Source organism: Plodia interpunctella, chromosome 6 (assembly GCF_027563975.2).
Source record: "Plodia interpunctella isolate USDA-ARS_2022_Savannah chromosome 6, ilPloInte3.2, whole genome shotgun sequence".
Taxonomy (NCBI): domain Eukaryota; kingdom Metazoa; phylum Arthropoda; class Insecta; order Lepidoptera; family Pyralidae; genus Plodia; species Plodia interpunctella.
In genome coordinates this window covers 11,181,467-11,208,574 of record NC_071299.1, presented here as the reverse complement: position 1 = coordinate 11,208,574, position 27,108 = coordinate 11,181,467, and positions in this window count along the sequence as shown.

Here is a 27,108-nt window from a genome sequence, read left to right as displayed (position 1 = left end):
ATTAATAGGTATTCAAAGGGAAGACGGTATTCATCATGACATAGGTGATAACCTATTCCAGGGCGGAAACCACACATCACATACTCCCACGAGGTCGTCATCAGTGATTGCAGTGCAAGTTGTCAAGCAACCTGACCATACGATCATATCGCGATGGGTCGCTACACCCGATACGGTCATTGAAACGTGGTATCTTAACGCGCATTCTGACCATAAATTCAAACGGCTTTGGTCAAATTTCATTAACGAAATGGGAAGTTTATTTTTGTATTTATATACAAAATAATGATATTTGGGTGATGATATTTATATACAAGAACACCATCTAATGTCCTAACATCTTTAAGTTACACCTCATCGATGTCGATGTGACCCCAATTATCTTACTAATGTTATAAATGCGAAAGTTTGTTAGGATCAATGTGTGTGAAGGTTCTGGTGAAGGAAAACATCGTGAGGAAACCTGCACACTGGTTCATTATTAACTTGTGTATGAAATGGGGAAGTAAGTTGTTGTGTGTGTATAATTCCACGTAATGACCACGACCCCTCAGCCATGAGGAATACGACTATGAAGAAGATGTGTGTATGTTTATTATTATTTCACACAAAATCTACTGATCGGATTAATATAGTTATGAAATTTGGAACACGGGTGTAATATAACCTGGAATAACACATACTTTTTATCCCAAAATTCCGACAGGTGCGTAGCCTAGAGGCGAAGCTAGTAATATATAACTCAATTACGTAATTATTATTTCTATCCTAAGATTGGTTGTAAGAAAAGTAATTCAGCGCCAGATTGTCATCTAGTACTGATGTGTACATTTGAAGTCGTTTGCCAAAATATGAGCATGAATAAAAAAGGGAAAATGTGTTCAAAGTACGCTTTCATAATACATGTAAAACGTTACTTTTTACAGTAATTTCATAACAATACGTCGGCTTTCATCCGAAAATAACAATATGCTACTGCTAATAAGACAACATCTCACAAAAACTGTAACGAAATAGCCTTCTGGAAAGTCCACGGCATCCACAATGCTCCAGTTTGTTTATTAACCAATTTGCATAACTTAACCCTTTCCAAACAATACATCATTTATTGTATAGTAGCAAAAAACATCGAAAATACTGCCGATTTTACTGGTGAAAGCCAAATAGATACATATTTTAAACACAGCATGATCTCAATATTTACACAATATTATCTGAATTGATTTAATTGGTGTATTTTGAACTGTATTGTACACATATTAAGATGTATGTATATACGAGTTGTAAATGTATTAAAATTAGTTGAATTTAATGAAGAAAACATATTACAATTGTATGACACATTAGCTAATTTGTATAAATTGGAGATTATATTGTTCATTCTGATGAGATGTTAATATAATCTACGCGTGTAATGGGATCTGAAGAGTTTTGTATAATAGTTTAAGCACCTAACTCCGCAACTAAATGTTGGTAAATAAAAAAAGTGTTTTTGACGTATTAGTCACATCTTTCATAAATATTTTTGACTTATTAAAAAATAGCTTTCCCCGCGGCATCGCCTGCGTTTATTTCGTGTTATTATTTATGTCAATATCTAGTGTTCTAAGCAACGTGTCGCGATGAAACCTATACCAGATTTTAAGTTAGACCATCTGCTATTTAATTGTGAAAATAGTATCAAATTCCATTAAGCACAGCCGAATACCTATTCGAAAATTTTAGGTTGTTACTCACACTGACTCTGGGCTTCGCGATGTCACACAACCGGGAACATCGCAGATGAGAGGGAGAATGTAAAAAGTACAGTTAACCACAATAAACACATTCCCGACACCCTGTACAGTTGACATTAATTTTACAACAACTTTTTGCCAGCACTTTGTTCTGTCTGTTGCGACATCATTCCACAATGGCTATTTGTTTACCGGCAAAAACTGGAGCAATCTGGTTTCTTTAGAAAACAAACTGCCGCCAATTGACCAAGTAAAAAAGGGGTAAGTCTCGTTTTAATTGTTTTCGTGTTTGCATAGGTGGAGTAAAGTAAAGTAAAGTATACCTCACAATTATTTTAATGGGTTGATTTTTCTTACCATCTCTTGGCTTCGATCTTTGTTGATAAAAGTACCAGTTTTCAAAATTTTGATGTAAGTATACAATTGAAATGACTCACGATGTGCTATATGTTTCAACATGTAGAATAAAATCAATTCATATATTCCAGTGGATCGCGTACGAAACGACGAAGAGATTAAATGTCTTAACAAATGAGACGTAACAAAAGCATTTTCAAATATGATGTAGGCAGGCGGCCGGTCATAAAACTGAATCAATCAAAATTTTCACCGCTTATTCTTTAAGCGTGCAAATAACTTTGAAAGATATAATACTAAAGTTGATTAACTGTTAATTTCTGTATAAGATGAATACACTAGCAAAAAAATTATATTTTACAATAATTAAATCGCAATTTTATTTATAAACTCAATTTTGTATTCATTTATTACGTCATTCAGTTCGTTGTCAAATCTTCATTTGTGTATACTCCAAATACAGTTATTTTGGTAGTCATCGCAAAAAATGCTATAGTTTTTTTAAACAATGCTGGACAGAAGTCGACGTCTTAAAAACCTAACGGTCTCTTTTTAACGACATTTTTTTCAACCCTTCACAACCGTTAGACCTAACAAAGCATCTCCAGTCGATAGATTATGCAAAAACGGTCCAGGGTCTTCCTATTCACTGTATCAATTCCCAGGCTCTCATAAAAGGTGCGCAGCAATCGATATTCAGAGATGACACCTTGTTTGAATATTCCTCATCTTTCCCATGCACCAAAGGGTTGTAGGGCGATGCGACTATAGGCAAATTCGATTATCTGCCAGAGCTCTCACGCATCCATCCCCTTAATAAATCTTTGCATATAAACCCTTAATAAAAAACGCTATTAGAAAAGAACTATCTATGCGCGACCCTCACGAAATATGCATAAGAATAAACCCGTACACACCCAAATTATACGCCAAGGTGACAAGTGCGCGGCCTACAAAGTACTACAATACTCCGGCTGCAGTCCCCTAACTATAAATAGTATACTTTCTGCGCGAGCGCAACGCTTGCGATTTTTTTCCTACCTGCACAAACGTGGGGACAGTTTATTTGCATTTTTTTATATTATTCCTTTTCAAATTGTATCTTAACCCCATTCAGTAATGTCAGGGGTTAGGTTGCACTTAATATTCCAAAAAGGGCAGGTACATTTCTCTTAATATTCTCGCATAAATTATAGTCAGGTACATTTTGCTCTATTGTTGTCGCGAATACGGTGCAGAAACGAAAGGGGGTATCGCCAATTTTTGTGATTCGCAAATTTATTTTTTATTATAACAGACTAATGTTGATATTTGATATTGTTAAGAATTGAACTTTGATTTCCGACCGCGACATCCGCAGATCCACGACGTTTCACTTCCTGAATGCGTTAACCCGTTTCTTTTGTAAGATTTTATGCAAAAAAGTTTCTACCCATCCTATTTTTTTATTCAATATAATTTAGGGGCAATGCACATTATGCAAATGCGTGCATAAATTTTAATACGACACACGCGAAGGACTTTTTGAAATTGGAACTTATGCTTTCAACTTTAAGGGTGATTTTAGAATTTTTGGTTATGATTGTTTTTTTAAGGATTTATAGCTAAGTATGCAATTTTTTCTCATCGACGACGTTTAGAAATACTGTTCTTTATAATTTTTTTCTCAGGATCTTACCGTTACAAGGTTGAACTTGCTTTTTTGTAAAGGTGACATTCGAACCGGGACGCGGGATGGATTAGAATATGTAATTACTTCCTTTACGGTTTTCGGAAACGGTTTTTGAGGCCGTTAGCACCTTTGGCTCTTGACTTCGGTTATGTTCGTAACCGCATATTGTCATGTTAACTAGAACTGTGATTTGTATATAGGTACGTTTTACTCGTTTCATTGTCAATGATCAATTTACAAGTAAACTGATAATGTTAATAATTAAATTGTCTGATTTAAGAAAAGTAATAACAAATTAAATTCCATTACTATCTTTTCAATATAGAGTATCAATCATGTCAAATTAAAACCAAGAAAATACTCTAACCAAGAACATTATAAAAAATTGTTTAACAGTTGCACTGGTTAAAAAAGTGTTGTACATTGGTCCACCACATCGAAGTAATGGTTAGGTACTACACCACAAAAACTCTTTTACAACAGTTGCGCCGATGACATGTCAAATAATTCCAATAATATTTGGAATACAAAATAAACAAACCAAGGGCCCGTTATAAAAAAAGTCAACCGAAGGGCGGTACAGTGATTGTTGTCGAAGGAGGACTTTTGCAAAAAAAATGCAAAAAAAAGACTTGCGTCCCTTTTACGCCGGCCTATTGTCTCCGCTCTATTGTCTTGAGTTTTGAAATATTTTTATGTTTTCCGGATGGGGATAATGTTTTTGACTTATTTTTCGATAACTATTATTTAGCCAATTTATTGATTTCTTCGTTTTCCCATTGTTTCGGGTAGATAGTTATCGTTCAGAACGGTGCCGCCTGATGATCGTAAGAGATGGCGCTATTTGTTCCGTTTAATTTATTTTTATTTGATCTATTTCAAATTAAAGATCCCATAATAATAAACATATGGGGACACCCAATCTTAGTTGGCGCGTTCGTATTAAAAAAAAAATGTTTTTTCAGTAGTGTGGCTCTTGTTTTCAGGAAAAAATACACTAAAAAATTAAATTCGAAAATTGTAAAAAAATTAAAACTAGATATATAGATAAACTGTTTATTTATATCGAGTACACACAATATATATTTATGATATAGTAAACCATTAAAATAAAGGGACAAATACACAAGAAACATTCTACATGACTATAAAATCATGTGCCGTAGCGATATACATCTCAGTGCATATTCTGCTCGACAAAGAGAGCAGGGCACTGGTTTTCAGATACCACCAGAGGGGGTACACGAGCTTTCACGCAAACTAATATTTGTATATCAAGAAAAAATATTTTTTGTATCATTTGTGTGCAAGTGTGCAAGAGCAATAAATTTTCAAAATTGTCACCTATATAAAAATATATATATATAATCAGGCTGAATAGTCCCAGCTTGCGTTAGTCAGCGAAATCGATTGTCACGTTGATTTATTATCAAATTATTCAAATCTAGACCATCGACTCCAATCGATTCTTTTTGATTCGATTAGCATCAGAATGTAGAGGTGTTGCATAAATTAAATGTTTATTTTTCATTAATCGCTTATTGACTTTGGCAGATGTTGAATTATTATTTTTATTTATAATATATAATAGAAAAAATACAGTCAACAGCACATCGATCGATAACATTGCAAATTCGCCTCTGTTACCTATGCATAGATAGTGTGGGTAACCTGAGTTGCATTTGACTGTACCTATTTATTTTTGAATGTATTAAAAAAAATCTAGACTTGTTTCAATATACATTATAATTAATGTAAATATTTCTGGAAGACAAAGATACAATTTATTTTTATTAGTAATTAGTCTCGTGTGTGTGTTTTTGTTACCTTGTTTCTATATTGTAATCACATAAATGAGAAAATATAAAATTGACACGAAAAAATTAATTAAATGAATGTAAATACGGTTATTAACACAAATTCAAATGTTATACTTTTTTTTTAAATTATTTGTTACAAACAGTCATAAATACAAATGACACGCATATGCAGTTTCTGAAAAATAGACCAACCAGTGTCGAGTATTATTATAATAACATTGCGTATCATAAACTGCGTGAGACGGTAAGAAATAGAACACGACAGGAGTTATACAATGAAAAGACAAACTAAGTGAATTGAAGAAATCCCTTCATATTTATCAGAAGAAGGTAAAGCTTTGATTAAATATAGATAGATAGATAGATAGATAGATAAACTCTTTATTGCACCATTTACAAAGGAGTACAGATATTCAAACATAATGAGTGCAAAAGCGTGTAAATATTTACATTATAACTCCATTTATGTCTAGTAATTGTACCATTACTATTTTGTTTCAGTTTTTTTTTCTAATTTAATACATAGACACAGCAATCCCTGACACACCTGAAGACAATTTTTCACCATATAAAAAAGGGCCCAGTCACACCATCTGCCAAAAAACCATTACCCGGGCAATTTAACCATAACCGTATGCGAATGTGGTCGTAAATAAACTTATTTATATCGATCAATAGTTTGAAATCAGTCGTTATTTATATGGAAATGTCTTAACCCCTGCACCTATTTGTTTGACATTGGAGAAGAATTTGCATTGCAAATTGCCGGAGACATCCGTTGTTGATGGTGACTAACGTTATTTGTTAGATATAATTCTTGTGCACATGGTCAAAAATTATGGGTATTATATTTTTTATGTAACACACATACAGAAATTGCAATAGCCGGCTGGTTGTCATATGAAATATATACAAAAAAAGAATCATTAAAATTATATTTAAAGTTAATAAAATTTTTACAATGAAAAGTGAAAATTCGTAAATAATTAAATTAAAAAATGTATATAAAGTAAGTATAATATTACGATTGGAATTATAGCTTAAATTAGCTATTGCCCGCGGCTTCATCTACAGAAAAATGTATCTTTACTACTCCAACTATCTTTACACCATCGAAGATTGTATCTTCGATGCTCCGATTTTAGATGAAATAAGGAGAAAGTGACAAATTTCATAATTGCAATATTAGTACCTACGGAGTACCTAATATTGTTTGTTTTGTCAAATCCTGCATAAATAAGAAACAATTAGAAAAAGTCACGTTTAAATGAATATATACTACAATATTTCGAAAATGAATCGGTGGTATTAAAAATATACTGTTCTTTTTGTATTTTCACTATAAAATATCGCTTATCGATTACTTCCCAAAACTTTCAAGAGATGGCGCTACCAGTATTGAGTTTCGACGGCACGCGCCAAATAAAAATTAATTATGATTAAAATATTCATAATTAGGATTAATAACAAACCATTCGTGTAACAAAACTTGTGTACATTTTTATAAATACCAATAACAATAGACAAAAGTGTAATAAGTAATTATGCGCATGAATTTACACCGGTAATGGGTACTCTGTGAAAGAAATACCTGTGATGTGTTTTTTTAAATATAGTTGCTCATTGTGGTTTATTAAAAAACAGTTATTATAATTTAATGTTCTTATAAATTTATATTTTGAATTACATTATAATGTTTTTATTAATGTTGCTGCGTGATTCATAAAACAAACGTGATTTTGTTTTTGTTTCAATGACAACGTTCGCAAGTCTTGGTTCTACCCGGTAGGGATAAAAACGTTATATACCTACAGTATCTGTGAGTTGCCGTGGTACAAGGGGAAACCCAAGAATTTCTGACTTGATGTCGTCAAGGTTGATATTTGTGTCAATGGTCTGACAACTAGGGATGCTTACGACAGTAAGAAGTGGATAAGAAAAAGTAGCAAAGCGACTCTGGACCTTCGCAAACGGCTGATGAAGAAACCGGAAAAACGCTCAGATGAAAGAGAAACTAAATAAATAAATAATAAATAAATATATTAGGACGAATCATACAGATTGAGCTAGCCCCAAAATAAGTTCGAGACTTGTGTTATGGGATACTAACTCAACGATACTATATTTTATAACACATACATATATAGATAAACATCCAAGACGCGGGCCAATCAGAAAAATATCATTTTCCATCATGACCCGACCGGGGATCGAACCCTGGACCTCTCGGTTCAGTGACAAGAACTTTACCACTGAGGTCGTCTGTACTAACTAAATTTGTACATTACTTACCATCATATTACGTACCACTTAATACATACTAATATTATGTTTAGACCTTAGGAATGTGGTTCACACGTGTAGCTGTAGGTGCAGTGGATTAGTCACACATTTATGTCATCAATGACTAAACAAATGTCGTCGAGACGACCACTCTCGAACAAAGCAAATTGACATAATATTATAAAAGTAATTATTATGTTTATTCCGAATAGATGCATAATGTTAGGGAATATTTAATTTAGCTATATATTTTATTTTTATTATTACCTTGAGTATTTTTTTGGGAACTCCTTGTTATCTCTGTTTGGTATAGTGGTTCACTGATAGAGCATGTCAAACAGTTAAGTCCACCTTTTGTATATTTTTGTAATGTTAAGTTTTTCACTTGGATATTTGATTCCAAGTGAAAAACTTAGCATAAAATTACAACTAAATAATATATTTTCAATAAAGACGGGCCAGAAAACATAAAATATTTTTTGTCAGCGCCTATATTATGCTATCTGCTCATAGTGCGCGATCTATTTTGGATCTCAAGACTGTTAGTATAGAGTTGCCGCTGTCCCGTTGTCATAAAACACTATTTTATTTAGAAATCATATTCGTTTTTATATTCTACATGACATTTTCTTTATTGGAAATAAAGGTCGTCTAATATATTTTATTAATGATATTTCCAGATTTCGCTAAGAGAAGAAAATGTTTTACAATCAATTACAAAAGTATATTCCAATACAGTAAAAATATTCACACAAATATATTGCACATTGCAATAATACAACTACCACATTATAATTACAAGTTGCCCCGTGATGTATCTAGATTATATGTATATACAATAATATTTTAGAACAATATTTATAATTCTGCTCACAGATTCTACTACACACAAATACTTGCATCTCTTGGCCTAAAATTGGTTTCTCTTGTTTCTATTTTGGCAAGTAAGTACTTGCCGATGTATCATAAAATTGATGAAGCCTCGCTGAGCGGTGATTACACCTGACTTTTGACCTCAGACCATGAGATCTATAAATGGAGAAATTAAAACTATCGACAGATAGATTGGTATGATTCAGAAATAGGCAATTTTGGTTTTATAGTTATAAAACCAACATATATGGTTCATTAAATAAACATAAATATTTATGTATAGTTGAGCACATAGCTTACAAAATCCCGCAATATAATCTCCTAGAAGATCTATTATGCCAAGTAAACAAAAGTAACTGCAATATTAAAATTAAGATACCTAAAAATTTAAAATGATATTGCTCACATATCAAAAAAGAGACTAGACCAATACTGAGGAATTTCGTTTTACTAGCAGCACACAGATTAGTAATAGACATTTATAGTCTTCAGGTGGCACGTACAGTTATACCGATATCACTAGTATAATTATAATTTCACCTTACAAAATCTATAGAAAAGAAGAATGTTTAATTTATTCCAGTCGGACCATTACAAGTGTTTGATCATTTATCAGCAACTGTTTTAGATTTAAAAAACTGCAGTAAGTAGTCTCAAAAAAATAACTTTCAATAACACCACGGAACAATATTTTAATCGTAATTGTCCGTCAGATTGCAATCAAGAAGCCATTTGCAAAAGCAGACCGTTTAAACTATAAAGGTCATACAATAATCGTACATTATAACATATGATCAGGTCGATTCATCAATCACACTATGCGTTTAAATATTACGTGTACTTAGAATATTTGTGAACTTTCTAGTCATTGATAACTTATTCATAAATGTATTTAGACTAGAGTAATACGGTGAAGCTATGGTAAAATTAAATGGTATATTTTCTCTAATAAAACGTAAACAAAAAATGCATTTTACGAAAAATTACGTAGACTGTAGAAGGCTAAGTAGTATATGCCAGTGTTCTCACTTACAACTGAATAAAATTAATTAACTAACTGGAACATTTACTCATGTCCATGAAATTACAAAAACAAATCATTATAAAAAACTAAAATTTTGTAAAAAGAAATGATCAACATAAACGTCATATTTAATGTATCTGTATTTAACTGTCGAAAAAACATAGCTTCCTTTGCGAACTATTTAGCAAGTTGTGACGTCACTTGTTCATGTCATTTAATATGGAGATTTTTATTTTGGACGACTCCAAAAGTGTGTAATTATTTTTGAAAGCATTGCCATTATCACAGTATTTTTTTCACTGGTGTTTCTATTAATTATAAGGGCCTTCGAATAGTCATCAAAACAAAAATTTGTCAACTAGCCTATTCTCAATATATTTACAGAAGTTATATACCTACTACTTTATTATATACCATCTCTATAAACGACATTGTCTATGCCCCAACCAGCGATCTTAGATTAATCCGTTTCCGATGGCTGGTAGATTCGGCTGGATATCAATCAGATATCAATCAACGCTTCGTCAGATAATAAAGTAATGGCTGTCATGTTGATTACACTTCGGGACACTTCAAAGAATATATCTATCGCGCTACACCTATCAGATATTTCATTAATTTTTTTGCCACGTGTTCAAAGTATTTGGTAGTGAAGACTATGAACTTTTTGGTATTTATTCAGTTATTTCTATAAAAATACCAGAAGCAATAGTTTTTTACACATTTCCACACAATAAGGAAAGTGTAAAAACTATTGCTTCAGGTTAAATAATTTGCGGAAAATATAAAAACAACTTTTTATATTTTTCACGATTTGTAATATGTTTTTTTAATTATTCAACAATAATAACTTTAAAAATATCACAAAAATTTATCTGATATAAGTTTGATTTTTTCATCGAATTATAACATTCAATATACGAGTATTTCAAGCACGTTACGCCTAAAAATTTGTAACAGTAAGGTTGAATTACCTCTATGTTCCATTGTTAGACGTTTACGTTCCTTCACGTACATAACGTTAGTTCGGGAGGACATTCCGTCAATACACCTTTAAAACATTTGTATAGGTAAAAAAAACCTGTCTTTTGTAAAGCTTACGAGTACATGTCAAATAGTCGAGTTAAGAATTTTGGCGCCAGTCATTTGTACTCAATTCATACAAAGTACATTCGTTGTTCTTCAAATACAAAGTCATCAAATATACAGAGCTTTCTTATCATATAGTCACTAGCTGCATATCGGAACTATATTTCTAGAAATTTTGGAATAACTTATCTTTTATTTCTACGTCATATCTAATTGAACTGACAGATCTATGCATACAGAGCCAAAACGCCTTTTTTGTTGGAGTTTTATAACAGCTGTGCTATTGGAGTATTTACTTCACGATACGACACAACTCATGCCTTCTCTTTCAATTGGCTCGCACAGAAAACGCCATAAATTGTGATTATTACAGACAAATTAATTTATATACTTAGGTGTTACCCTTGGTGTTACAGGCGTCTATAGGCTGCGGTGACCGCTTTCCATCAGGTGGGCCGCATGCCTGTGTGCCTACTTAGTAGTATAAAAATAAAGGTAGATTGATTGCCCTAAGAAAGAAATTTAGTTTTAATGCCGTGTTTAAAATCTTTATGGTGGTACAGTCTGCAACATAATTCATGTACCTATATGTATGTTAATTAAAATGGCGAATTGATTCAAAATTATTCATCAGGAGTAGTTTTTCTTTTAATCTTATCGTATTGTTGGAAAGAGGAATTTTTTTGCTGAACAGTTTGGACGTTCAAACACTGGTGCGTTTTTTAAGACCCGTCAAGTTTTCACCTAGTAGTAGATTGTTAACTTACATGAAACCAACCGTAGCTAAACATGTTTCCATCCGTAGACTTCTAAGGAATGGACTAGCTGCAAAAACACACTATAAACTCATAAAGAATGCGAATATAGAATATCATCATCTCAATTAGAATATCATCTGAGCGTTTTCCCGATTTTTTTCGAAGCCATAGAGTATCGGACACCGAAGTCCGTGATTTCTCTTTCACTTCGGATAGTCTCCGGTATCCTTCAGGTTAACATGCATATCACCCTTGACGATATTTTAAGCTAGCAACGTTTTGTGTTTGAACAAATAATATACAATAATTTATTTTGTTGAATTTTCACCAAACAAATTTTCATGAAGTTTGTTAAGTACCTATTTAAAAATCTTAGAATATCAACAAAAGTAGTTAATTTAATCCAGGAATTTACCTAAGAGTATATCAATGAATCTTGAAACATATTGATAAGTTAATCATAATTTTAAGCTATAATATAGGTACTGCCAAATAAGCATTAGAATTATCTTTGCTACGAAAAAACACATCAACTAATTCATCAACTTACTCAGTACTACTTTCGTTCGGTTTCAACGTTTAAAATTGTCTTGGTCTAATAGGCAATACATGTAGTAGTCTATGGGTCGAAGAAAAAAAATCAGCGATTCCACCGCTTTCTTCAATATCTAAACAAAAACATGGCCGCTTGTTAACGCGTTTGGTTTTTTTAATTTTTCTCTGTGGCCAGTATCAAAGAAATCTATTTTTTTTTTTCGTCATAGATAAGATATCTGCGGTCGGAAGGCCTAATTGTCTGTAGTAATTATTGTGCATGTTTCGAAATAATTAGTTTAATTAAGACGCAATCCACAGTCTTTTCGTTCTGGGATGGTAAATACGGGTTTTTCGAGTGTTTTAATGTGTTTTTTGATATTAGTTTGACCGAAACATGTAATCATTGATTAAAATTATAAAAAAGATAAGAATAGTGAATTCAAGTTGCGAGTCAAGCGATTCACAGTCGAGATCCAACGGCTGAGGAAGCAACCGGTAATACGTTGAGGTGAGAATTAGACAGTCAGCAGATTCACAGATTAGTTAACACAGAAAAAACTCGTATGTCCTCGTAATAATGGCGAATTTTGAATGGCATCATGGCTGAAATTACGTGCAATAGACTGTACAGAAATAAACTTTCTTACACCGGCGCCGCCAGACATGTTATTTTTGACTCATTGTCATTACAAGCCTGTACAAATCGCGACGCCTCTATCCATATTCATCGCTCATATTGTCTCTCCGAGTATTGTGAGAGCTGCCAGCTTTGTGCGACCTCTACATGGTAACCCTTCATGTACAAGGTGTTACAGGTTTATGTATAGTTTCATTGATCACGTGTTCAATAAATCCTTATTAAATACTTGTGAGAATTATGTGGAGTTTGTATGAGTGATTTGATAATTTAATAGTATCGACAAGGCCAATTTGAATGATGAAAATTTTAGAAAAGAAACAGGGATTTTATCGTACGTAAAAAGAACTATAAACTTTCCATACAAATTTTCCATACGGCGTTATGCCCACTATTTAATTTTGTGTACAACCATTATTATAATACGACAATACGTTATTGAAACTAGTTACTTATTATACAAAATCACACAAAATATAAATATAAGCAAAATATATCAAACGGTTACATACCAAATTTCATCATAATCGGTACAGCGGTTTAGCCGTGAAAGCGGTACAGACAGACATATAGACTTTCGCATTTATAATATTATTAAGGTTTTATTTCATATAAATAATTAACACCTGTTACAGACGTACATCTTTATATAGAAAATATTTCTGGTGTTATGTTATTGGCTGTACATTATTTACATTCTAACAATGAATCGTTCAAAATTAACTATCACAGCCTCTACTTACCGTCACACACAGAGCCTTAAACATGATGTATATACTAACGCAGGTTAAGTGTCCCGACGGGTCAGGGTACGCTGGTGACATGTCACAAAAGCCTTCGCACAGCCTCGAGTGAGATTCTCAACTGAAAGACGTGAACGAGCAGGACAGTATTGTTGGTGGAGTCAGTACTGTTTTTAACACCACATTGAATGAAATGATTGTGACATCCGGACATACGGACGGACAGATTGACATGACGAAACTATAAGAGTTCCGTTTTTGCCATTTGGCTAAGGAACTCTAAAAACTTTTACTGTTGTACATGTCAAAAATTGTTATGTAACTGCGGTTCCCGACCGGGTTTGGCAGAAGAGAAGAAAAAGCAGAAAAGCGTAACCTGAGCTCCAACGCTCCGCAGCTGAAGATGAAAGCGGAAAATTCTAATATGAGAGATAGAGATGTTAAAATTTATTATTCAACATTAGGTTAAGTATAGAAATCCCGACACCCTGCGTCTAGAGATTTATTTAATACTAGCCTTTGCCCACAATTTCGTATATAAGAAAAAATCCGTTTCCCGTGGGAATTTCAGGAAATCCCTATGTGTTCCCCTACACTGTCCTAGGAACCTACACACCAAATTTTAGCTTTCTACGCCCGGCTACGTCTCAGCTGTGCGTTGTCTGTCAGTCAGTCACTCAGTCACTCAGTAACGCAAGACTTTTTGGATCAGATCCAGTTAACCATGCACGTGATCGAATGGTTTAACTCGAATAATATTCATTTTTTTAGTACAGTGGCCTACAGATGAATATTTGAATATTTCATTTGCAAAATATAATATGTTCATATTAAAACAATAGTCATCATCTACAGCCCTCCTTGACTCCTGCTGGATATATACCTCCTTCCGTCTACGATAACCTTCTCTGTATAAATTAATATAGGGAAGTCATTCGCGAGAAACTCAAGGATTTTTCAAGCAAACCTCTGGCAGCGTGTGTAACGGACCTAACCATTTTCGCCAAACGCATTTAGCATTCAAATTAAACAATTTCTCTCATTTGAATATCGAATATCTCGGATTTCGCGAGTCCAATCAGTCGGTCATCACTGTCTTCAATCGATCACGTCAGGTGAATGACCCCGACTGACAATGAGCTCCGTGACGTCACACATTGTTTTCAACAAATAAGGGGACAAAGGATCGTGGTATGGAGCTCAGACGTACTAAGGATGCTAAAGTGAGGAACAATAGGTTTGTATAGGATTTTTCCGTGGACAGTTGTCATGATGGGATAAAACATGCGGCATTCAGTCGACTAATACGGCTACTGTCATCGTTACATCAGATGCCTTGAGGCAACTAGGAAAAAATGTGATATCCGCGTTTGATAAAATAAATTCAAAATTGAAATTTATTTCAGCCGACTGAAATAAAATTCGACAACACACACAACAACTCAACATTAATAACAACAACTCTGAAGTTGTCCATAACCTACATTTATTACGGATTAACTAAAATATTTATACTATTTACCTAAGTAGAAGTTGGCATGGCTCTTACGAACTTCATATCATCTGACCTCGGTGGCGCAGTGGTAAAGTTCTTCTCTAACCGAGAGGTCCCGGGTTCGATCCCCGGTCGGGTCATGATGGAAAACGATATTTTTCTGATTGGCCCGGGTCTTGGATGTTTATCTATATATGTATTTGTTATAAAATATAGTATCGTTGAGTTAGTTTCCCACCCATAACACAAGTCTCAAACTTACTTTGGGGATAGCTCAATATGTGTGGTTTGTCCTAATTTATTTATTTATTTATTTATTTAATGGGCTGTAGGATAGCATCTACACCATATATTTACTATTATCAACCATTACGTTTATGAATTTCATATATTTCGGCAACGTACTTTCAGAATTATTTACTATTTGTTACCTACTTCAAAAGACAAAATTTTATTAACTAAACGGTAGACGAGTCGATATCGATTATTGTTAATTATCACGCCAATCAAACAAGCCCAGTAGCTAACAATTAAATTCTTCAATAAGCATTAAGGCGCTATTTACCGTGTCACGTCGATGGGTGTCGATTCTGTACACGTGATGATATCTCAGTTGTATCGGTTACTTCTTCAGGCACTTTTTTAGGGGTATTAAATATTGTTTTAAATAACTATTTAACATTCAGCTGAATCTTATGAAACCTATTTTCATATCTATGGTCGCGGTCCAATTGCTCCATCGTCCTCGATTATTATGACGTCCGTCGACGGATCGACGCAGAATAATGCAAAATTGTATTTTCAACGTACATCGACGCAATCAATGTTAAAAGCTGTGAAAAAAACGTAGCATATCGGAGCGGTAATATCGGCGCAACGTAGCGATGAGGCTGGCCTCTTAGCGTACGGCATTTATTTATTCTTGTATAATTTATTTGTGTCATAAGGAACATTATTATGATTACGGTTGGTACAATAGGTATCAACAAGGCAATATTCGTAAGACCTGTGTAAGACATTTGAATTGAAACACGATTGAGACACTATTGTGCCTTACCGTTAGCAGAATCGATACCCTGCGCAAGCGCACGCGGCCATTACGTGCTGCTAGTTTGTATTACCGCGACGAGTTGTCACTGAGGCCCGTGGTTAAAAAGCGTACAGATATGATCATAGTAATTAAATTCTAATATCGACATCTTTCTGAGAAATTTGATACAAATCAATACTTCTACATACTTATACAAATATGTTTAATGCGAAAGTCTATCTGCTTGTCTTGGCACTATGTTTCTTAGTTCCGTTCTGATAGCTGTTGTGAATATTTATTTATTTATTTTTGTTCCAAACAAAAACATACACAAATGCCAAACTTAATGCTAGAAGCATTCCCTTCTAGCAAACCATTAGGACAAACATAGAAATATACATCTCTCTCTCTCTCATCTGAGCGTTTTCCCGATTACTTCCTCAGTCCAGAGTCCAGGATTATTCGTAAGCTTACTTAATGGACTCCACTCCGGCATCCCTGGTTGTTAGACCATTATTGGCACGCATATCATCCTTGACGACATCAAGCAAGCATTTCTTGGGTTCGCCCCTTCTGCCAGGGTCATTCGGCCAGAATCTGTGCGGCGAAAACTAATAACCACTGATTTAATAAGTATTTCGACGGAGTACCTACTAATTTCATGCAAATAAAACACTGCGATATACATCTATATATGACAGCGACGGATTCATAGGCCCAAAGAGAATTGTCCAATGGTTTAATGTTATTAACTTGACCCAAATTTTGGATGACCTTGTGAAATGGAAACAATAAAATAGTCTTGACATTTAATAAAATAATAGTGCGTCAACCCACGCATAGATTCATCTACACTACACTACCACATTCCAAGTAAGTCGTGATCGAGAAATATTATCTATCTGTATATAATATACTTCTCAGCGGGCAAGCGATAAACTATGCTCCATATTGTTTATAAAATAATATAATATTATGATATTCCACTAAAGTACTCCAATATTAGGACAAATCACACAGATTGCGCTAGCCCCAAAGTAAGTTCGAGACTTGTGTTATGGGATACTAACTCAACGATACTATATTTTATATCAAATACATATATAGATAAACATCCAATACCCTGATCTATCAGAAAAAGATCATTTTCCATCATGACATACATTACATCAGTATTAGTACATACAGAAAGAAAAGAAAGAAGAAGAAAATCACATCTTTTTTAATCAAGAGCTGTCACATATCTATACTATTATTATAAATAGGTAAGCGTTTGTATGTTTGAGGCAGGTAATCTCCGAAACTACCCAACCGATTTCAAACATTGTTTCACCATTTGAAATATGCATTTTGACGACCTCAGTGGCGCAGTGGTAAAGTGCTTGCCTCTGAACCGAGAAGTCCCGGGTTCAATCCCCGGTCGGGTCATGATGGAAAATGATATTTTTCTGATTGGCCCGGGTCTTGGATATTTATCTATATATGTATCTGTTATAAAATATAATATCGTTGAGTTAGTATCCCATAGCACAAGTCTCGAACTTACTTTGGGGCTAGCTTAATCTGTGTAATTTGTCCTAATATATATTTATTTATTTCTTTACATTATCCAAGATTGCTATAGGCTATAATTATTTTATCTCAAAATTCCCACGGGAGCGAAGCCCCGGGCAACTTCTAGTTTTAAATATACACGAAGCAATAATTCATGCAAGATCTAAAATGTATAGTCATACATAGTACAGTCAACAACACATCAACCTACCTAAATTTATTGCAAATGGACCCTTATTACCACTGCATATAGATCCATGCATAGATATTTTATAGAAGTTAACCAATTTATTAATAACTCACAATTCTGTCGTCTGACAAACATCAAGCAACACATCACGGTGACCGCTTGCTATCTGTTGTCGGCATTCCTGCGCAGGCGCGTCAAGGCGATACCTATCAGAACTGCAACTTGAGCAATAAATAGGAGCAATTAAAAGACATAATTGTTCCATTTTAGATTTTTAGAAAGAGATATTAGATATCATTAATTTGATAAGAGTGTTGATTGAATGGCAGGAGGATTGGATCTCCTGTTATATTGGTGTTATAAAGTAAACTCTGACATTAGGCTAAAACTAAATCTATTTTTTGCTTATATATTTTTTTCATGGATGTGAACAATTAGTTTTAAGTGATGTTTTATTGTCAATAAGTGACGAAAATATCACGTATTGACATTACTAAAAACCAAATCAGTAACAAGTTGAAATCCAATTTTTTTTGTCTTTGGTAAAAGCCAAATATCATGTGTCCCTAGAACAGGACCACTCCCTGCCCTCCCCTAGATGTCGTACGAGGCGCTTAAAGAGACATATAGCCTTGACAACTTGGCAGTGCCAAGGAGGGTTAACGTCAGGCAGATGGCCGGTTGTAAAATTACAGCTGAATATTAGGGTTTATTTTTTGACTGAATCCGGATTTCGCGGCGTAACAACTTCGAATACAACAAAGAACATGCGAATACAGGTAAGAATATCGTAACCAAATGTTCGTCCCATTTCGTAGAGAGCGTCTCGTTGATGTCTTATAAGGAGAGCTACGAGATTCAATAACGACGTCACAGACTAAATTAAATAGTTTCAGACAGCATATTTCTCTCTGAAACTCGTAAATTCAAATTCAAATAATTTATTCAGAAATTAGACCTTCACAGGCACTTTTTCTCGTCAATCTTTATATTTATAGTTATTTCTCACAAGCTACAAACTACTGGCATTTCGGAACGACCACTGCTTAGAAGAAATGCCGAAAGAAACTCATTTGAACAGTGTTGGTCCCTATCATGCCAGATCGGCTTACCGTTATTGTTTCTTACAATGTTTTTTTTTTATTTCTAATAATATATAAAAGTACATAATGTACATAGTCAAAAGGTATATCAAAACAGGTTATGATAACATATATAACAACGTATATTGATGTTTGAATTGTTCATTAGTTTAGTTACAGTTCTAGTTTATGTAAACCTCATGTTAATAGGTAAAAAAATTAAGCCAAAAACAATCCGTATTTTTTTTTATTTAGTATGTGTGTTTTAATAAACCTAATATTACATTTGAAAGAGCTAATCCGCCATCGCATATAATAAAACGACCACTTTGAATATGCATACTTATTTTTATGCATATGGATCATGCCCTCAGATATGAGGAATACGGCTATAAGGAGGACGAGACATAATGCATTCAAAATAAAAAAGTTAGATAAACCTATTTCCCATTAGAACTCAATACTCGATTTTTTTTTTCTACAGAAACAACAAAACTATGCAATCTGTGTCTAAAACAGTACAAATCTCGAACAGGTACGTACTGCGTCGCACGGTAGCAGCCCGTTAGCATTGAGCCTTCATCGGATGAAATATCGCGGGACAGCCTTCGAGCAAGCCCTCCCCCCTCTCTACAGCCCCCCGCAATACACGGGAGATATGCGCTTGCCTACGTAACTGTACCAGTACTAGCCGCGCCCCGGGGCTTTACTCCCGTGGGAATTTTGAGATAAAATAATTATAGCCTATAGCAATCTTGGATAATGTAAATAAATAAATATATATATTAGGACAAATCACATAGATTGAGCTAGCCCCAAAGTAAGTTCGAGATATATATATATATATATATATATATATATATAACAAAGAGGTCCCGGGTTCGATCCCTGGTCGGGTCACGATGGAAATGATCTTTTTCTGATTGGCCCGGGTCCTAGATGTTTATATATATATACATATATATATATCGGGATCGAACCCGGGACCTCTTTGTTCAGTGGCAAGAACTTTACCACTGCGCCACTGCGCCGAGGTCGTCATTATTATATTTCTCCGTTGGGAATTAACGGTACGGTGTGTAGGGATATAGATCCAACGCATGGAGGCCCTGTAATTATTATTATCATTTGAATGTGTACAAGAATCCTGAGAAACAAAAAGCATTTACGTTTTTTATTAACACTGTTAAACACAACACTTTCTTAAACTTAAATTCAACGGTGAATTCAATCCTTTCATAAAATTAAAGACAAAACTATGTTTTGCCAAAGATATATATCTATCCCTCGTTCTAGCTTCAGTATTGTCTCAGATCGTTATCATATTTCACTAAACTAGAACTAAAACTGTTAAATATATACCGTTACCGAAAAGAGAGCGTTTTTGAAGTAATTAGAAGAAAAAAAAACTCATCCACCGTGTAAAAAGTTGTGTGTGATCGCCGAGCGAGCATCGGGGTCGGCTGGCCGGGACGTGCATTTGTTAGGGTTCCGCCATCTATATACTAAGGCCGATCGTCCTAGGCGTCTGTCTGCATTAAAGACAAACAAAGTTAAGACAACGAGCTACGAGTAGCATAGCCAAATTAGTTCTACGCAACTAGATTTTCATAAATTCAAATCATTTATTCCGAAATTATACATTCACAGGCACTTGTAACGTCAATTTTATATTAAATAGTTATTTCTCATAAGCTACAAACTACTGGCATTTCGGAACGACCACATACCAAGCGGCGTTGTAAAACAGAACTAAAAATATTTTCGCGTTATCGCTTTTCTTCTCTTGTAGTTTTAGGACGCGTTCCTCTTTCTTGTATGACCGAAACAAAAGATATGATATGATTCATTATAACACTTTCCATGGATCCGTTATCAGATAAAAAAATCGGACCAAGTAGCAATCAACGCAACGTACGCCGACCAGGACCATTTTAACTTTTGATGATTTGCGAGGACAAACGTTTATAACAAATAAACAGATATATTTTCTCGTATAACGAATTGGGCAAAAATATGCAGTTGACGACCTCCGTGGTCTAATGGTCATCATGGCGGACTACTACACTGGAGGTCCCGGGTTCGATTCCCGGTCAGGATGGTAGTCAGGTAGATGGAAAATTATATTTTTCAGATTGACCTGGGTCTTTGGTTGTTTATCTATATATGTATATACATATATTTTATCTATATATGTATATGTTTTAGAATATAGTATCGTTGAGTTAGTCTCCCATAACACAAGTTACGAACTTTCTTTGGGGCTGTACGTACGGAACTGTACGTTTCTCGTTCTGTCTGAGCAGCAGGAACATTTGCTTAGCTTAATGCTTATGACCGTACTACGGAACCTTATATTAAAAAAGCAGACTTGTACTTGCTATTTAGATTCGGCGGTAAATTTTTAATACTTTGGACTTATTTCTATGTGATTTATATAGTGTTTTTTAAATTCCGAAATTATAACAGCTGTTAGTAATAAAATAAATTATTTTTTTTATAGAACAAACAGATCTTTGGTTTCCATTTATTCTTAGTTTAGACTTAATTTTTTTTCTTCAAGCTTACAATTATATATTGGAGAATTTTCATATTGTTTCATGATTAGCAAACATTCGAGCACAAAAGAGCTAAGTTTGTGTACGACCGCAATAGAACCCGCTCGTGAGAGGAAATAAAACGCATTTATAAATCTTATGTAGTGTAATGGTGGTAATAGTTCATAACTGTAACATCTTTGTCGCTTTGAATCATTTTTGAACACATAAATAATTAAATAAAATAAGCATTCGGGAGTCTTTTTTAAATCTTAGCTAATTTAGTACAGACGATATGGTTGAATGATACGGAAAAACTAAACGGCTTAGGTTTGTATATTATTCATAGCAATTATTTTATTATACATATTATTTATATTCATAAGAATCTAAAATTAAACATCAACAATTGTGCAACTTACGACTTAGGAAGAACTTTGGAGTAACAAAATATGTCGCAAACCACCGCACATCAACCAACCCGGCATAAATCACTATACCGTAGTAGTAATAAGGGCAAATTAGCAATGAATTTAGGTAGCTTAATTAGCCATTGACCGTACAAGCTTCAATATTATGAGATAATGAGCACTGTAGCGATAGCATGACAAAAGTAAACAGTCGCTCTCACTGACAGCCGTCGGCCGAGCCGCACCTGCGTACAGGCTGTAGTGTTGACGTAGTACACTTAAACACAGTACTTCTCTTTGTCGAGCAGAATATGCACTGAGATACTGCCCTTGTATATCGCTGCGGCACATGATTGCATAGTTTTGTAGAATGTTTCTTGTTTATTTGTCCTATATTTTAATGGTTTACTGTATCATAGATATATATTGTGTGTCCCCTAAATATAAATAGTTTATCTTATAATGTCTTGAGATAGATTGGCTCGGCCTGCGAAAAGAAAAAAATATTTACTTTTGTTGTATTTTTATTCAATAGAATTCGGGAAGAATTATTATTATTTCATGAACAATAATATGATTTTATCTAAACTAGTATATTAGAGTAGTTACGTAGCTTTATTTGATTAAAAAAAACTGTTTTATATCTAATTCATATTAGCTAAACGAAAACGTGGCTTATTTAGTTAAACGTAAATTCATAGTTATCGTTAATATCTAATTAGCTTGATTTATTGCCGGGCATGCCTCGCGGTGTTGCCAACACATACATTGTATTTTCAAATTTTATTCACAAATATAACCTTCTGGTTCGTGTACTATGTCGGTAAAACAAGTAGGACGCAGTGCGTTATCGCGCGATCTGTCGCCGGACGCTAATCCCAGGCAAGGTCGATGGAAAGGCGCGGAGCCCTTGCGCAAATTGATAACTTGACATAACCACTGCGGAATGCCCGACACTTCCACTTGTTACTGCTACTTGGCAAAATAAGTGATTAGTGGCCTATCGATTGAACAGCAATCGACTTGTAAGCAATGATTTGTGATCAAATGAATTTTTAATGTTGTTTGAATGTCTATTTATTTTTAAATTCGTATTTTATGCCTATTGAAAATAATGATTTTTCACGTCTGTTCTGTGCTAGTTAAATTTTATTCTCTTATGAAAGTAAAATTTTTCACACGTTAAAAATTTTCACGTCAATTCAATTTCCGTGTTAATACACTATTGCGATAAGCAAGACCTGATGGTGCTCCCGACGAGGAAACTTAACTCTTTAACGGCTCTCTGCCCAGTCATGATTGTTTTATCACGTGTCGAATGCAACAAGACCTCTCTGGTGACGAAAAGCTTGTGCCAAAAATGACAAAGAAAAACAATGACAAAAAATAAGTACCTTCCGGTCGATGTCATTAATTATACATGGATGAGAGAAATAATTACATAAAAGGACAGAGGTCTGTACTCAGCAACAAGCAGAAAGACTTCAACTCTTCATGGCTGAGGAAGAAACCAGAAAAGCGCTCATATGAGAGAGAAACATTTTTAAATTCTGTTGAATCCTATTATTGAGTAGAATCACACCACCCAATGCATTATCCCCTAATCCCTGCTTCCTTACAGTTACCCACCCAGAACGATCAATTAACTCGTCAATCCACCCGACACCGAGTCGAATCCACCCACGTGGCGGTGAAAGACTTATCTATTTTTAATTACAGGGTGACCATCAATCAGCGTGTCGGTGAAACAAGGGGCAGTCGGACAAGGTTAGTGTTTTAATTTTATGTTTTGATTTACCTATTTTTCTTATTTCGCTGGCTCATCGACCTAAAGAGGTCGAAATCTTTGCCTCGGATACTAGAACTAGAACCATCTAAGGATGGTTCTAGTTCTAGTATCCGTATCACTCTTTTCTATCCTGATTCCAGTCGGCTTTCGGGATAAGATATAGTCATTGACGCTATGCCCAACACAGGCTACCGCGGGCGGAGCTGCGGCCTACAGCTAGTATCTAATAAACTCTCCAAAACTTATCTTTCTTCACTGGATTCGAATGATCGCCGATCCATCATGTTACGACAGCGGCACGCGTCATATCACCATAGTTGCAAAGGGTGTTCACAGCTACACAGATGTATAAATCGAGCATCTTGATTTATATTCGTATCTCATCTTAGCGTATCTCCGATATTATTTAGGGCTGTGATGTCTCGTAGCCCGGGATTAGCGTGAAAAATTTAGCTATAATTTTATAACCGTCTGCCGCCTGCCTAAGGCTAATAGCATTCTCAATGCCCTCATTGAGAATGCTATTTTTCACGCTGACCACGGGTTTCACATCACAGCCCTATGAGAGAGAGAGAGAAGATCCTATCTGCACGTCATTCCTAAAACATTTAAGTATCTGCAATAATCTAAATAATCATTCTTTTTTTATATCGTTGGGATTTTATTCCCTCCACCTTTTCGAATTATAAAATTTCATTTATAGCACATAGTTTTAGTTGACATTAAAGTTATGGGCACGGCGTGATATGTAGCGAGTTTATTATTCACGGAATCATTGATCACGCCGTGCTGAGTTCAGCTTGTGTGAACTATAACCTATAAATTACATTAACATGACAATCCCAATGTTCGGTACTTACCTATATTATATCTGAATTTATCCTTTAAAGTATTTTTTAAAGATGAAAATAGTTTACACAGTAAACTAACTGATATTAGTCGACTATTAGATACTAGTCGACTGGTAGAACAATATACCTAAGTATTGTTACGTATTGTTAAATTTTATATAATTTTCCGGCAATGTTCCTATGATAGTTGTGAAGTAGGTATATTTGAATTGCAGCTCTTGTTCCTGGGCAGCGGTGATCCTCTATCATTAAAACTTAGTAAATGGCTTAATCGTTTTCTGTCTTAAACTGTAAAAAACATTTGGTTTTATTGTATAAAAAGTAGCCTATTCGATTGTCTGCTTTGAGTAACCGTGATTTTAAACATATGGAAACGTAACCATTAAGATTTTTAAAAAGAAAAGTAATCATTTCTGTTTGTCGAATTCATTTAATATCTCCTTTCTAGGAAAATCTAATTAATTCAATTCCCGCTCGATCCCAGATTTTTTCCATATTAATATTGTTTTCAAAAATAAGTTGAAAACAATATTGATACGCTAAAAATCATATACACATCTAATTAAAATAAACTTTGACAATTTTGAGTAACACCGTATCAGGGCTAATATACCACATCCGTTATTTTTTCACATTTAAGTGTGATTATTGTGTGTTGGTAGGGTAAATCCGCAGAAAAGAGGGTAATGCTATTGTATGCGCGTCTCGCACGATTGATGACCAGAATTAGGGTGATAACACCTTATTTAGGCCTCACGGTGGGCTTATAGACCGCCTTTTTATCTTTATTTTTTTTTTCTTTCAAAATATATTTTTTTATATCTTTAGAGTATTTAAAATATGCAAGCAAAATTACTTGAAATGTCATCAAACAAAATACAATCCGTTTATTTATTATATATATTAATATCACAGAGCTTCTACAATTTTGAATTTAAATAAGTAATTAAAATTCTAATTCCTTCATATAAACTATTTAATATAAAGTTAAACAGTAATAATATAAAATCATGAAATAAACCACATGTATATTTTTGTAGTTCGATATTCATAAGACATCTTCAATGCAAAAAACGTTTACTTCATTTGAAACTGCAATAATAAACAATATATACTAGAGTTTTATTGTCTAATTAGACAACTTTATAATTAAGTCTATAACGCACAAGCAAATTAATGTATCCCTCGTCACGGCCACAAATATTCGCCAAAAACAATTATATTTCAGAAATTATCGCAGGAAACATAAATTTGCGTGTTTTTGTTCGTATCGTCATTACGCCCGAACCAGTCAGACAGGCCTTAATTGAAGTTAAATGCATTTATTTTTGAAAAATTCTTTATTTCGGTTAAACTGACACGAGAGTGCCTTATTTAGGGTTCCGTGTGAAATACTATCGTTAACCCTCTGGTGGAGACTAACGAGACGCAAAGAGACTCAGGATAAAAGTTTACATTGCACTTGCTTTATTTTAACGTATAATTGACTTTTTTTTCTACATTTTATAGTTATTGTAGATATTATATGTATAGATACCCTTTCTTTTTATATGTTAACGTTATAAACACTACTTAATTGTGCATTCATCCAAAAGTAAAGTAGAAACATTTTATGTTTTATATAAGACAAATCCAAATTATCATTGTTATAAATGTAAAAGTGTTTATTTGTCCTATTACAAACTGAGTACTGGAGGCAAATTTTGGCGATGAAATAGCTACAAAGCTGGGCAGTAATATAAGCTAATATTTTTCGAGATAATTTGAATCATATATGTATTTGAGTCTTACAGAGTACGCGATAAAAAAATTACTGAGATTTTGCTATGAAATTCACGCGGGCGAAGCCGCGGGCAAAAGCTAGTATATGTTTCATCAACAAATTTTTCTTCATTTGTATAATAATTTCATACAGAACCATAATTCTCAACCAATTTTCGTACATAGCAATAAAAGACAGGTTACCCTGGACACGGTCCGGACCTGGTCATTGGGTCACCGCTGATGCGTTATCGACACGATTGGTTGCTAATTGGAGGTTTTATTGCCTATGGAGTCTCGATATATGGTAGGTCGTGGGTCAAGTTTTACTGAGCTTGCTATTAGACGTTAGAACTCATGTATGTACAGTCAACAGTACATCAAGTTACTCTGCATGAACCTCTATGACGCGGTGATAGCGGCGAGTTTGCAATGAATATGGGTAGGTCGTTGTGCTGACGAAACGAGTATTAGCAATCCGCTAAGCTGATTGTTGATTGATATGTAACACTTGAGTGGTCATTATTGGTGGAGAAACCCTCATTCTTCCTTCCTTATGCCTTCCTTATTACTAAAATATAGTAGCTACTAGAGTTAGTTTCCATAACATAAGTCTTCAAGACTTGTGTTATTCACTATGCTATATGAATCTAAGAGCTTTGTTGCTATATATTTATTTTATAAAATTGTTTAAAACCTAAAAGATTTTTAATATGAATGTGATAATATCTTGCGTAATAACTTAAAACAATATGTCCCTTAAGTAGGGACTAAATGAATTAATCGACTTGGTAACATGGATCTCACAACTTTTTAGTTTACGGTAGAATAACTGAGCGAGCCTTGGGTTTTTACAGCATGTTTTTGATGGCATTTATAT